Raw genomic sequence first — 11839 nt, forward strand, 5'->3', positions numbered from 1 at the left:
ATGAATATGTTGAATTGTGAGTTTATCTGATTCACCCCCCCCCCCCCTCTCATCTAACTAACACTTAAACCAAGAAAATATCCTCCCCTAGGCTGGAAATGTCGTGAATACTTTGAGAGACATGTTGATTTCAAATAGAAGAGGCTTGGAGATGTTGAGGTCATTATCATTGATCGTTAAGTGTCATGTTCCCTTAGCAGGTACTCCTCCCTAATACAATCAGTATGACACCTATAGTTCTCAAATTGGTGTTAACATACCTAGGATGATAGTACACATGGTTGACTCTGCACCCACTATCCCTAGAATCAATGCTTCTACCATTCCCCTAGGTTATGTTGGCATGTCTAGAAACTCCACTATTGCTTTTGTTGCGGCTAATACCACTTCTTTCAATATTGGTTCAGGTGTTGGTACTATCCCTAGTAGTGGCGTTGGTCCTCATGTCAGTATTGGTGGAGGTGGTGGTGCACGTGGTGCTCTACCACCTCCTCCTCCACCTACAAATCATGTCTTGAACACCATATTGTAGAATATTGGCCAATTGCAACGATATCTCACAAACCATGCATCTATGTCTATCCAGTCTTCCTTGCCTGCTTATTATCGCAAGAGCCCACTTGATTTAACCATCCTTAACACTATCCTTCCCTAGGGGGCTGAAGTTTGATCAATTCAAGGGAGATGGTGATCCTAATGTGCATATTGATTCATTCATGACTATGTGTAGTGATTACCATAGTTTAGATTTTTTCCTGCTTAAGCTTTTCTCTTGTTCCTTCAAGAGGACTATGTTAGAATGGTAAAACTCATTATCTGATCATTCCACCTAGACATTTGATCAACTTATGGATCTTTTTCTCAAAGGAATCCAAGCTAACATTAGTAGTAGGGTCACCATCGCAAACCTTGTTCATTGTAAGAAAAAGTTGAATGAGACGGTTACATATTTCATCTCATGATACCAATCTATCTCTACCAGGATCCCCTTTGCCCTTCCAAATAGTGACTTGCAATGAATTTTTATTAGAAATCTATAGTTGACAGTTAGAGAGAAGTTGTCTTTTAATCGATTCCAAAACTTTGGCAACTTGTGTTCTGCACTCATTGATTATCAACATACGATGACTCAATTCAAAGAGTCTACTTTGAACTCTTGTTCTGGTTCTTTTGGGGGCATCTCCATGGTTTGTTCTATAAAGAACAAAGTCATGGCTAATGTCATAGCTACACCACTGATAGCTACTGAAGAGGGGAAAATAGATTCGAAGGTCAAATGATCAAAACATAACGAAATAAACATGCAAAATGCTAAAATATCATTAAAAGATCATTTCACCTTGCTATTTTGCCTTCTCCTTCGGATTGAGCTTGATGAAGTGAAGGCGCCCCTTGATAATGCTCCACTTGATGTGCTCCTTTGATTGTTGGATGTGGATGGCTCTCCAATGTTGTGCACAAATGGAATGGATTTGAAAAATGATAAGGATGAGATGATCAAGTTGCCAAGATGATTTTCTGGGCTCAAAAGGGCATCATAAACTTATTGGATTTCAAGATGTTTTGAATGAAGGGATGGAGTCCTATTTTATAGGAAGAGGAGAGGAAAACGGATGGCTAGGATGAATTCAAGATGAAAGACAAAGATTTACTTGTGAACTCACACAAGGTCCAAGAGAGGGTGTGGAGACCAAGAATTATGACTTAAAGGCATTTCGTATCTCCACACTCCACAAGATGCATTGGAGGAATTAAAAATTCTCCAAAAAATGATATCATGGGGATTGGAGGAATAAAAAAAGAATTAAAAATTCCTTGGGAAAGGGGATGCTTGGAGGAATGTGAGATTTCGAAAATCTTACATTCACCTAGGAAAAGAGTATTTAAAAGCAAGGAGTTGACTTTGTGGCTAATCATGTTGATTAGCCATTAATGATTCATTAAGAAGGGGATTAGAGGAAATGTTAGGTGGGATTAGGATAATTTGATTAGGAGAGAGAATGATTGGAGGGAATAAAAAATTAGAAGAATAATGTTAAGTGAGTTTAGGGAGTTTCTAGAAGAATTTATTAGGTTAATGATGAATTAAGAAGATGATTTGTAGGAATCATGTAGGTTAACTAATTAATTGAAATTAATTAGCTAAGAGGAAGATTTGTGAGGATTTGATTTTTTTTAAAGAATAAAGAAAGGGATTGATTTATTAAATAAATCAATCATATGCTATAGTGACAATATTAATTATATTTAATTAATATTGAGAGGAATTTGAATTAACATAATTAATTAGTTAATTATGCGAGGAATAATTAAAATAATTATTTTTAAGTGTCTACATTTTGCCCCTCTTTGAAGCGATGTGTGATGACACATTGATTCAAAGAATAATCTTGTTTTGATGCTGATATTGGTTTGATAGGATGCCCCGGCTCTTGATTGATAGATTATGGTATGGTGATGCCCCATCGGGAGATCAATTGAGGTATTTGATCTTTGGAGTTTTGTGAAATTGATATCCTGATAGATTTGATTTGATTCGATTGATAAGATCTAGATTCGGTCTGGTTTCAAGAAGAATTCATCCTGTATAAGACAAAGATGATCAAAGTGTCTGGTTTCAGGAAGGATACATCCTGTATAAGACATGACTGATCACAACGTCTGGTTTCAGGAAGGATTCATCCTGTATAAGACAAAGATGATCAAAGTGTATGGTTTCAGGAAGGATACATCTTGTATAAGACATGATTGATCACAACATCTAGTTTCAGGAAGGATTCATCCTGTATAAGACATAATCAGATCATAACGTCTGGTTTCAAGAAGAATTCATCCTGTATAAGACATGATCAGAGTGTCTGGTTTCAGGAAGGATACATCTTGTATAAGACATGACTGGTCATAACGTCTAGTTTCAGGAAGGATTCATCCTGTATAAGACATGATCAGATCACAACGTTTGGTTTCAGGAAGGATTTATCCTGTATAAGACATGATTAATCACAATGTCTGGTTTCAGGAAGGATTCATCCTGTATAAGACATGATCAGAGTGTCCGGTTTCAAGAAGGATACATCCTGTATAAGACATGACTGATCACAACGTCTGGTTTCAGGAAGAATTCATCCTATATAAGACATGATCAGATCACAAAGACATGATCAGAGTGTCTGGTTTCAGGAAGGATACATCTTGTATAAGACATGACTGATCACAACGTCTGGTTTCAGGAAGGATTCATCCTATATAAGACATGATCAGATCACAACATTTGGTTTCAGGAAGGATTCATCCTGTATAAGACATGATCAGAGCGTCTGGTTTTAGGAAGGATACATCCTGTATAAGACATGAATCAGGATCAGAATTGATTATGTGAGGAAGAAAAATTAAGGTGGAAGGGATAGATGAGGAACAAATATGAAGCAGTCGTGAGGTATTTGGAAAGAAGAATATGAGGTGTGAGACCGCAGAGGAAAATGGGGGCAATTGAGAACTCCATGGGATTATTGAGTTTAGGATTTGATGGAATGATGGTGAGATTTTATGCACAACAAATGTGGAGAGCCAACCTAGTTTGATGTTGCCCTGAGTGACTTGCACCATTGATTATAGAAATCAGGATGCCATGAGAAACGCAGGGCATGGACTGACTCTGTAGACAAACGGGAATTTCTTGCACACAACAATGCGAGTATTAAGAAACACTAATACAGAGTTGTGGGTTCGTGCAAGGAAACCCTCAAACACACTGATACCTCTTGTACAGAAGAAGGTAAGTGTTGATAAACACTAGTACCAGGTCATTGATTTATACAAGAAGGATCCAAAACATGCCATACTATGAAATATGCCCTAGTATGCACCTATCATAACGTACCTGGGTATGGAAGAACCCAGGCAGTCATAAATAGTGGCAGTCATAGGGCAAAAGATGCAAGCCTATATGAAAAGATCTAACAAAATCTAACAAGTCTCTTCCTTGCGACCACATGATACCTCTTGCCAAGAGTAGAACTAGGATGGACTTGGGATTGTTTCTCAAGACTTCTTGAAGCTTACACACAGAGGCATAAAGTCTCAGTTTCAATGGGACATTCCTTGTTCATGACTCAGGCAAAGACTTCATCATCATACGCATGTTTTATTGGGAGGTGGAAAAGAAGGAATGTTGCGCATGGGTGGGCTGGATGGCAGATGATTTGTAGTATCGACATGATAGACAGTGGATCCAGTTATTTACCTTGGCGTCTGCACAGAGGTTTTCACCAAGGTACTTGTCCATAGCGCCACCAAGTGGTTTTCACTAATGGATGAATTGTTTTTTTCTTTCTTTTTCTGATTTTTTAATTTTTTTTGTGTCATAAGGTGCCTGTTTGCCAGGTTTTCACCAAAGTGACGATTTTTTTAGGATCTTTTTCTCATTTTTTTTTTTAAATTTTTCTTGATTTTTTTTTTTTTTGACAATTTAAGACTTTTTGAGGATTAAGCATAAAATATTTTGAGGTGCATGATATTCATTGGATCATCCAAAGGATCGCCTTCAGGAGTAGCCAACTGATAAGCTCCTGATCCATATTTCACTATGATTACATATGGTCCAAGTCAATTAGGCTTGAACTTGCCTTTCTTTTCTCTTTCTTGTAGATTTTTCTGATTTTCCATGAGGACAAGATCACCAACTTGGAATTCTTGGGTTTTGACTTTTTTATGATAACTCATACGCAGACGATTTTGATATGCCCGAAGATGATTCAAGGCCTTGAGGTGCCTTTCATCTAACAATTCTAGCTCTTGTAAGCGGGCAATTTTGTATTCTTCCTCTGGTACGATGTTTTGCAGTGATACCCTTAGAGAGGGGATCTCGATCTCAAGGGGAAGGATGGCTTCAGAACCAAATACTAGGTAATAAGGAGTGGCACCTGTGGGGGTGCGGATGGAGGTGCGGTAGGCCCACAATGCAGGATGGATTTGGAGGTGCCAATCACAGCCTGCTTCATTGACTATCTTTTTGAGGATTTTTATTAGGGTTTTATTAGAAGCCTCAGCTTGGCCATTGCCTTGGGGGTAATATGGAGTGGAGAAGCGGTGTTGGATGTTGAATTTTTTGCAAAGTTCTTTGACATCCTGGTTCTTAAATTGTTTACCATTATCTGTGATGATAACTTTTTGGATGCCATATCAGCAGATTAGGTAGTTCAGGATGAATTTGGATATTTGCTTGCCGGTGGTGAAAGTAAGAGGGATAGCCTCTACCCACTCGGTGAAGTATTCGGTGGCAGTGATAATGAATTTATGTCCGTTGGAAGATGAAGGGTGGATTTTCCCAATGAGATCGAGCCCCCACTGCGAGAAGGGCCATGGTGTAATGAATGGCTACAATTCTTGTGATGGTGCATGAATCTTGTCACCATGCTACTGGCAAGGGATGCATTTCTTCACATAATTGTATGCATCTTCTTCCATTTTAGGCCAATAGTATCCTGTTCTCAAAAGTTTTTTAGCCAATGTGAGTCCACTTGAGTGTGCCCCACAGATACCCTTGTGTACTTCACGTAATGCCCATTTTGCTTCTTGTTTATCTAAACACCTTAGGAGGGAACCATCAAAACGCCTTCTGAACAAGGTGTCTACAAGGATGGTGTAATGGGCACATCGACAGATGAAGGTTTGTTGTTGGGTTTTGGTGAGGTGTGGGGGAATGGTGTTGTCTTTGAGGAAAGTGAAGGTTTCTTGGTACCAAGGGGACTCGGGACCAATGAGAACACACACCATTTCAGACTCTGGTAGGTCATATGCTAGTATAAATAATTGCTTGACCAAGAACTCACACTTCTGACTATGTGCTGGCATTTGAAGGAGGGAGCCAATGGTGGCCATTGCATCTGTAGCCCTGTTGTTTGTTCGTGGGATTTGTTCAAACTTGATTGCCATGAAATGTTGCTTAAGATCTTCAACCATGGTACGATAGGGAAGGAGTTTATCATCTTTTGTTTGGTATTCATCATTGACTTGTTTTATGATGAGTTGGGAATCGCCATAGACTTGTAATTCCTTTATTTTCCAGTGGATAGGCAAGCGTAAACCTGTGATGAGGACCTCATATTCTGCTATGTTATTGGTACATGAAAAGGCTATCTTGTATGATTTGGGGATGCCATCTCCTTGAGGTGTGACCAATAATATTCCTACCCCCGATCCATTTTGAGTGTAGGAGCCATCAAAATACAATTTCCATGTGGAGGATGTGGTAACAGTCATAATGAACTCATCTGGTCATTCTGTGAGAAGAGGATGGTCGCTTGGAAGTGGAGCTTCAACCAACTGGTCTGCAATGACTTGTCCCTTGATTGCCTTTCTATCCACATATTCAATGTCAAACTCGCTTAAGAGCATGACCCATTTGGTGGTTCTGCCAGTAAGAGCAGCTTTGGACAAGAGATATTTAAGTGGATCAATTTTAGCAATTAATTTTGTCTTATTATTTAGCATATAGTGTCATAGTTTCTGTGTGCTGAACACTAATGCCAAACATGCTCTTTCAATGGGGGTGTAATTGAGTTCATATCCTACCAATGTCCGGCTGATGTAGTAAATGGCATGTTCCTTCCCTTGATCATCTATTTGCGCCAATAATGCCCCCAATGCCACTGCAGTAGCAAATATATACAAAATAAGGGGTTTTCCAGGAGCAGGAGGCATCAATATGGGAGGTGATGCTAGATATTCTTTTAATTTCTCAAAGGCCTTTTGACATAGGCAATCCCATTTAAATTTTGTGTCTTTACGCAACAAGTGTGCAAATGGATGGCACTTGTCTTCTAGCTGTGAAATGAAACACCTGACAGACTGGAGTTTTCCCTGGAGACTGCACAATTGTCTAAGAGTTTTTGGCGGAGGCATTTCCATAATAGCTTTTACCTTTGCAAGATCAACCTCGATGCCTTTGCGGGAAACAATGAATCCCAGTAGTTTTCTCGATGTGACGCCAAACACACACTTTTTGGGATTTAGGCACAGCTTGTATTTTTCCAATCTTTCAAAGATCTGTTTTAGAATGGGGATGTGTTCTTGTCTTGTCTTGGATTTTCCTAGCAGATCATCCATGTAGTCCTCCATAATTTTGTGCAAGAGGTCATGAAAAATTGTTGTCATTGCCCGTTGATATGTAGCTCCAGCATTTTCAAGGCCAAAAGGCATGACCCGGTAACAGAAGGTACCCCATGGTGTTGTGAATGCAGTTTTATGTTGATCCTCATCTGCTATCCTGATCTAGTTGTATCCAGAAAACCCATCCATTAGCAATAACATTTCATGTCATGCTATAAGGTCCACAATCATATCTATATTGGGGAGCAGGAAATCATCTTTAGGACAAGCTATATTTAGATCTCGGAAATCTGTGCAGATGCGGATGCCCCCAGCAGGTTTGTCGATAGGTACAATGTTGGAGACCCATTCAGCATAATCTTTTGGTTTGATAAATTCTGCATCTAACAACTTTTGGAGTTCCGCCTTGACCATGAGTGCAATATGTGGGTGCATTTTGCGCAATTTTTGTTTTACAGGTTTTGCATCTAGGCGGACGGCGAGATTGTGAACCACCAAGGCAGGGTCCAACCCTGGCATATCGGAATAGGACCATGCAAAATTGATTTTTACCTCTGTAAGGAAGTTGATGAAGTTTTGTTTCTCGATTTTTGTGAGGGATTTGGCAATGAGCACATTTTTCGGAATGACCTCGGTGCCCATGTTGATGTTGTCTATTTCTTCTATTAACAAATTTGATTTGTCCTGTGGAAGGTAACCAATGGTAGGGAGGTCAAATCCCTCATTGTCAAGTGCCTTTTCTAGGTTTTCACTTTTAGATACGCCCTTTGTTTTTATTTCTTGTTCATCCAAAGGCGCCTCAAGGAGGTTTTCACCTAGGGAATCATATCTTTTTCTTTTATTATCTTTTTTGTGGCTAAGGGCATTGACTTGACTACCAAAGTATCCCTTTTCGTGTAGTTAAATACCCTTGATTCTACTACAATCTTCCATATTTTGCGTTGTTAGGAGAGCAATGAGAGCATTATCGTCAATGTAGATATCTAAAGTGGGTTTGTCTCATTGGCCCCAATCAATGAGTTTAGGATGGACAAGATATAGCTCATGTGAAGTGAGAGGGGTTACGGGGGTGATGGTATTGATGTAAGCATCCAAGAAGATATCTTTCTCATATTCATAAGGTATTTCATGGAATTCTTCTTCATCAACGCTTTCGATATCCGAAGAAGGACTAGAAGGGGCACCAATGATAGTAATCTTAGGCATCAGGGTGTACCCCAAACCTCTGTTGTATCTGTAGAAGATAGGATTTATGGGTGTTTTTCTTCCTTTCTCCTCTGGTCCCAGGTCGTGTCCTTTGTAACCCATTTTTTCAACTATGGCAGATGTTTTTGGGTACATTTCTTTGGATATTCTTATTGGATCTTCGTCTTCTTCCCGGTATAGCCATGAAGAGATATCTGCTTCGAGGCTCTCGTTATCAAGTGGGCCCCATTACTGGAAGGTGGTGTTTTGGCATTGCATGACTAGTTTTGGGTCCTTTTTTATCTCTTTTGGTTTGCCAAATGACTTAGGAGAGAGAGGGAGATTGCCTATTAATAGGACGTCCTCCAATTTGTATTCTCCACAACCATTGTCCAAGATCTTGATTTGATTATCTGGTTGGGATGATGTGGAGGCAACATTTGATGTGTCAGATGGAGGCATTGGTGAGGGTCTATTTAGCGGGCAATGATACGGATGCTTCCCCTCTAATAGTTTGCAATATTGAAAAGGTTAGGGATCACCTTTGATAGTGATCTCTCTTCTGTTATAGGGGAATTTGATGCATTACTGATAGGTGGAGGGTACGGCCTGCAAGGAATGAATCCATGGCCTCCCGAGGAGAATGTTGTAGGGGAGGTCAAGATCTAGTATTTGGCAAGGGGTTTCAATTGTAATGGGGCCCACTTGAAGAGGTAAGGTGACCACGCCCTTTGAAATTCTTTCTGCATCATCATATGCCTTTATTGTGATCTTTCCTGATGTGTCTATCAGATCCTCAGAAAGTCCCAATTGTTTTATTAATTTGTATGTACACAAATTAAGCCCAGATCCACCATCTATTAGGATACATTTGACCTTGTGCTTGTGGATAAGAGCTTCGATGTGCAAAGGTTTGTTATGGTCTTCATCTGTGGGAGCATCTTTGGAGTTAAATACAATGTGTTGCTGGGTAGCAAGGTTTCCAATGAGGGCTTGGAATTGGGTGTCGTTGATGTTATCTGGAACGCGTGATTGGAGAAGGGCTTGTTCCAAAATTTCTTTATGGACCGGGGAGGTCTTGAGAAGTTCCAAAATGGAGATCTACGCGGGTGTCTTCCCAAGTTGATCAAGGAGGTCATATCGGTGGGTGGAAGACATGGGTGGGGGGTTTGGTGGGGGAGGAACTCCTTGGATGGTGACTTTTCCTTGGCGTGTAGTTGCATTGCAGTCATTTTGGAAATGGGAGGTGGAAGGCGTGGCGCCTGGAATGACTATCCTAGCAGGATTTGGTCTGCTTTGGGAAGAAGGAGAATTGACTCCTTGGATGGTTATGACATTGACATGATTGTATGCAGGTTCAATGCGACCTACTAAAAAATCAAAACCGATTATGTGATTAGCGTAGTCATAACCCATTGCGTTACATGATGAGCCTTTTCCTTTATCATGCTTCGGGAAGGGTTCCTGGTACATTTTGAGTTTGTCATTGTTATTACCAGGTTTTGTATTTGCTATCTCAATCTCACCTCTATCGATGAGATCTTGTATGTAGATCTTCAGTTTCATACACTTTCGTGTATCATGTCCCTTGATACGATGGTATTCACAATACTCATTTTCATTATACCATCTTGGTTTAGGTTGATTGGGGTCAAACGGGCGAGTGATTGGAAAAACCACTATACCTACTTGGACAAGTTTTTGAAACACCACTTCAATAGGCTCAGCTAGAGGAGTGAAATCTCTTGGAGTCCTGTTATTTGATTGGGGTGGTCGTCCCTAGATTGAGACATTGTTGTGAGGTTTTTGGGATTGATTTTGGTTGTTGAATTGATGATTGTTGGTGGTGGATTTTGGGGGAGTGGCCATGGTTTGGACCCGCTTTGCATCAGTTATACCATTATTGACCACATTTTTGTTTTTGGACCAAAATTTTGGTTTGTCATTATAATAAGAGGAAGAACATTGTATTAATTTCTGGTAATGTTTCAAGGTTCCTTCCTCCAACAAGACACGTTCGAGGGCGAGGCCCTTATCTGTCAATTTTTGGAAGGATTTGATACATTGAGATATTAAAGGTCTTGAAAGTTCAGGCACCAAGTTCTTTTGGAATAGCTCAATTTGATGTTGTTCTGGCATGTCCCAATAGAATTTCTTGATAAGATGTTGCCATATTTGTAGGAAATTGGCGAAGGTTTCTCCTGGCCTTTGTTTTGTATTACATAAGTCCATCATAGATACATCATTACCCATGTTGTATGCATAGTGGGCCACAAATTTTTCTACCAAGTCTAGAAAAGAGACAATGGAACCTCGTGGTAAAGATGAGAGCCATGCCAAGGCGTCTCTCGTGAGACTTTTGGGAAAGAGTCTGCGAAGATAAAGGTCACTATAGGAGACTTCTTGGCATAAGATGTGGAATTCTCGGACATGGTCGCGGGGATCTCCTTTGCCTTCATACTTGGTGAATTTAGGGATCTCAAATCTCGGGGGATATGGTGCAACTGATATAGACGAGTCGTAAGGACAAGGGCAAAACTCTTCGAATGAGTAATTTTTCCTTTTATTAGTCCTTTGTTTTATGTCCTTGATGATATTCTTCATGTCTTGAATTTCTTTGATGAGGTCTTGTTGTGGACTTTGATATTGATGAATTGTATTTGCCCCAAGAATTAGATGAACCAAAGAAGGTGCACCACCACCAATATATCGATATGATGACGAGGTGGGAACGTGATGTGATGACCGATGTCACTGGGGTTTGAGGGACAGTTGGTTGCGGTCCGCCAACTGTTGTGATGGGATTGAATACGGCCCGGATAAAATTTGCGACATTGTTGGGAGGAAGGGAAGTTTGTGGAATAAAAATTTGTGGTTGAATAGAAGGAGGTGGTATAGAAGTTTGTTGGAGAATGGATGTGTAAAGCGGACAAATCAAACCTTAGTCGTGCTCCCCTCCCCGACTCCAAGGAGAGAGAAGGGAGAGTCACTAGGGTTGATGGTTTTCACTTAGGAGAGACTTTACATTCAAAAGAGGGGTTGAAACCCACAAGATCCAATCCCACGCAATGCAAGATTGGATTCTAAATGAGTTTCAAGGGTTGAGACATCAAGGATACCCTCTTTTGTAAAGAATGTAGATAGAAAGATTGAACTAGGAATGCATGTAAAGTAGGAAAGATTCGCTTATAAACAGAGATAGGGATATGGGATGAAGCTGCGGACCTAGAATTAGCAATAAAATGTCGAGACGGTGCTGTTCTACAAATTTGAGTGAAATTTGACAGGACGATGGCGCCCGGCGTGCACACGGTCCTCCGAAAAATCCGCGAAATGAAGGGGGATCTGTTCATCTCTGCACAAGGATTCCAGATCTTCAATTACAGCCGCGTACCTGCAACCTACACACAGAAAAGAGAGGATGATTGGGGGGTTAGGGATGAGGGGTTTGCCTTTAGGTCAAACCCCGTTTTTGGAATTAACCAAGAAATGAGAATGTTGTAAATGTAAATGTTTGTAATGTAAACAAGTACTGATACCTTGT

Source organism: Cryptomeria japonica, chromosome 7, assembly GCF_030272615.1.
Source record: "Cryptomeria japonica chromosome 7, Sugi_1.0, whole genome shotgun sequence".
Classification (NCBI taxonomy): domain Eukaryota; kingdom Viridiplantae; phylum Streptophyta; class Pinopsida; order Cupressales; family Cupressaceae; genus Cryptomeria; species Cryptomeria japonica.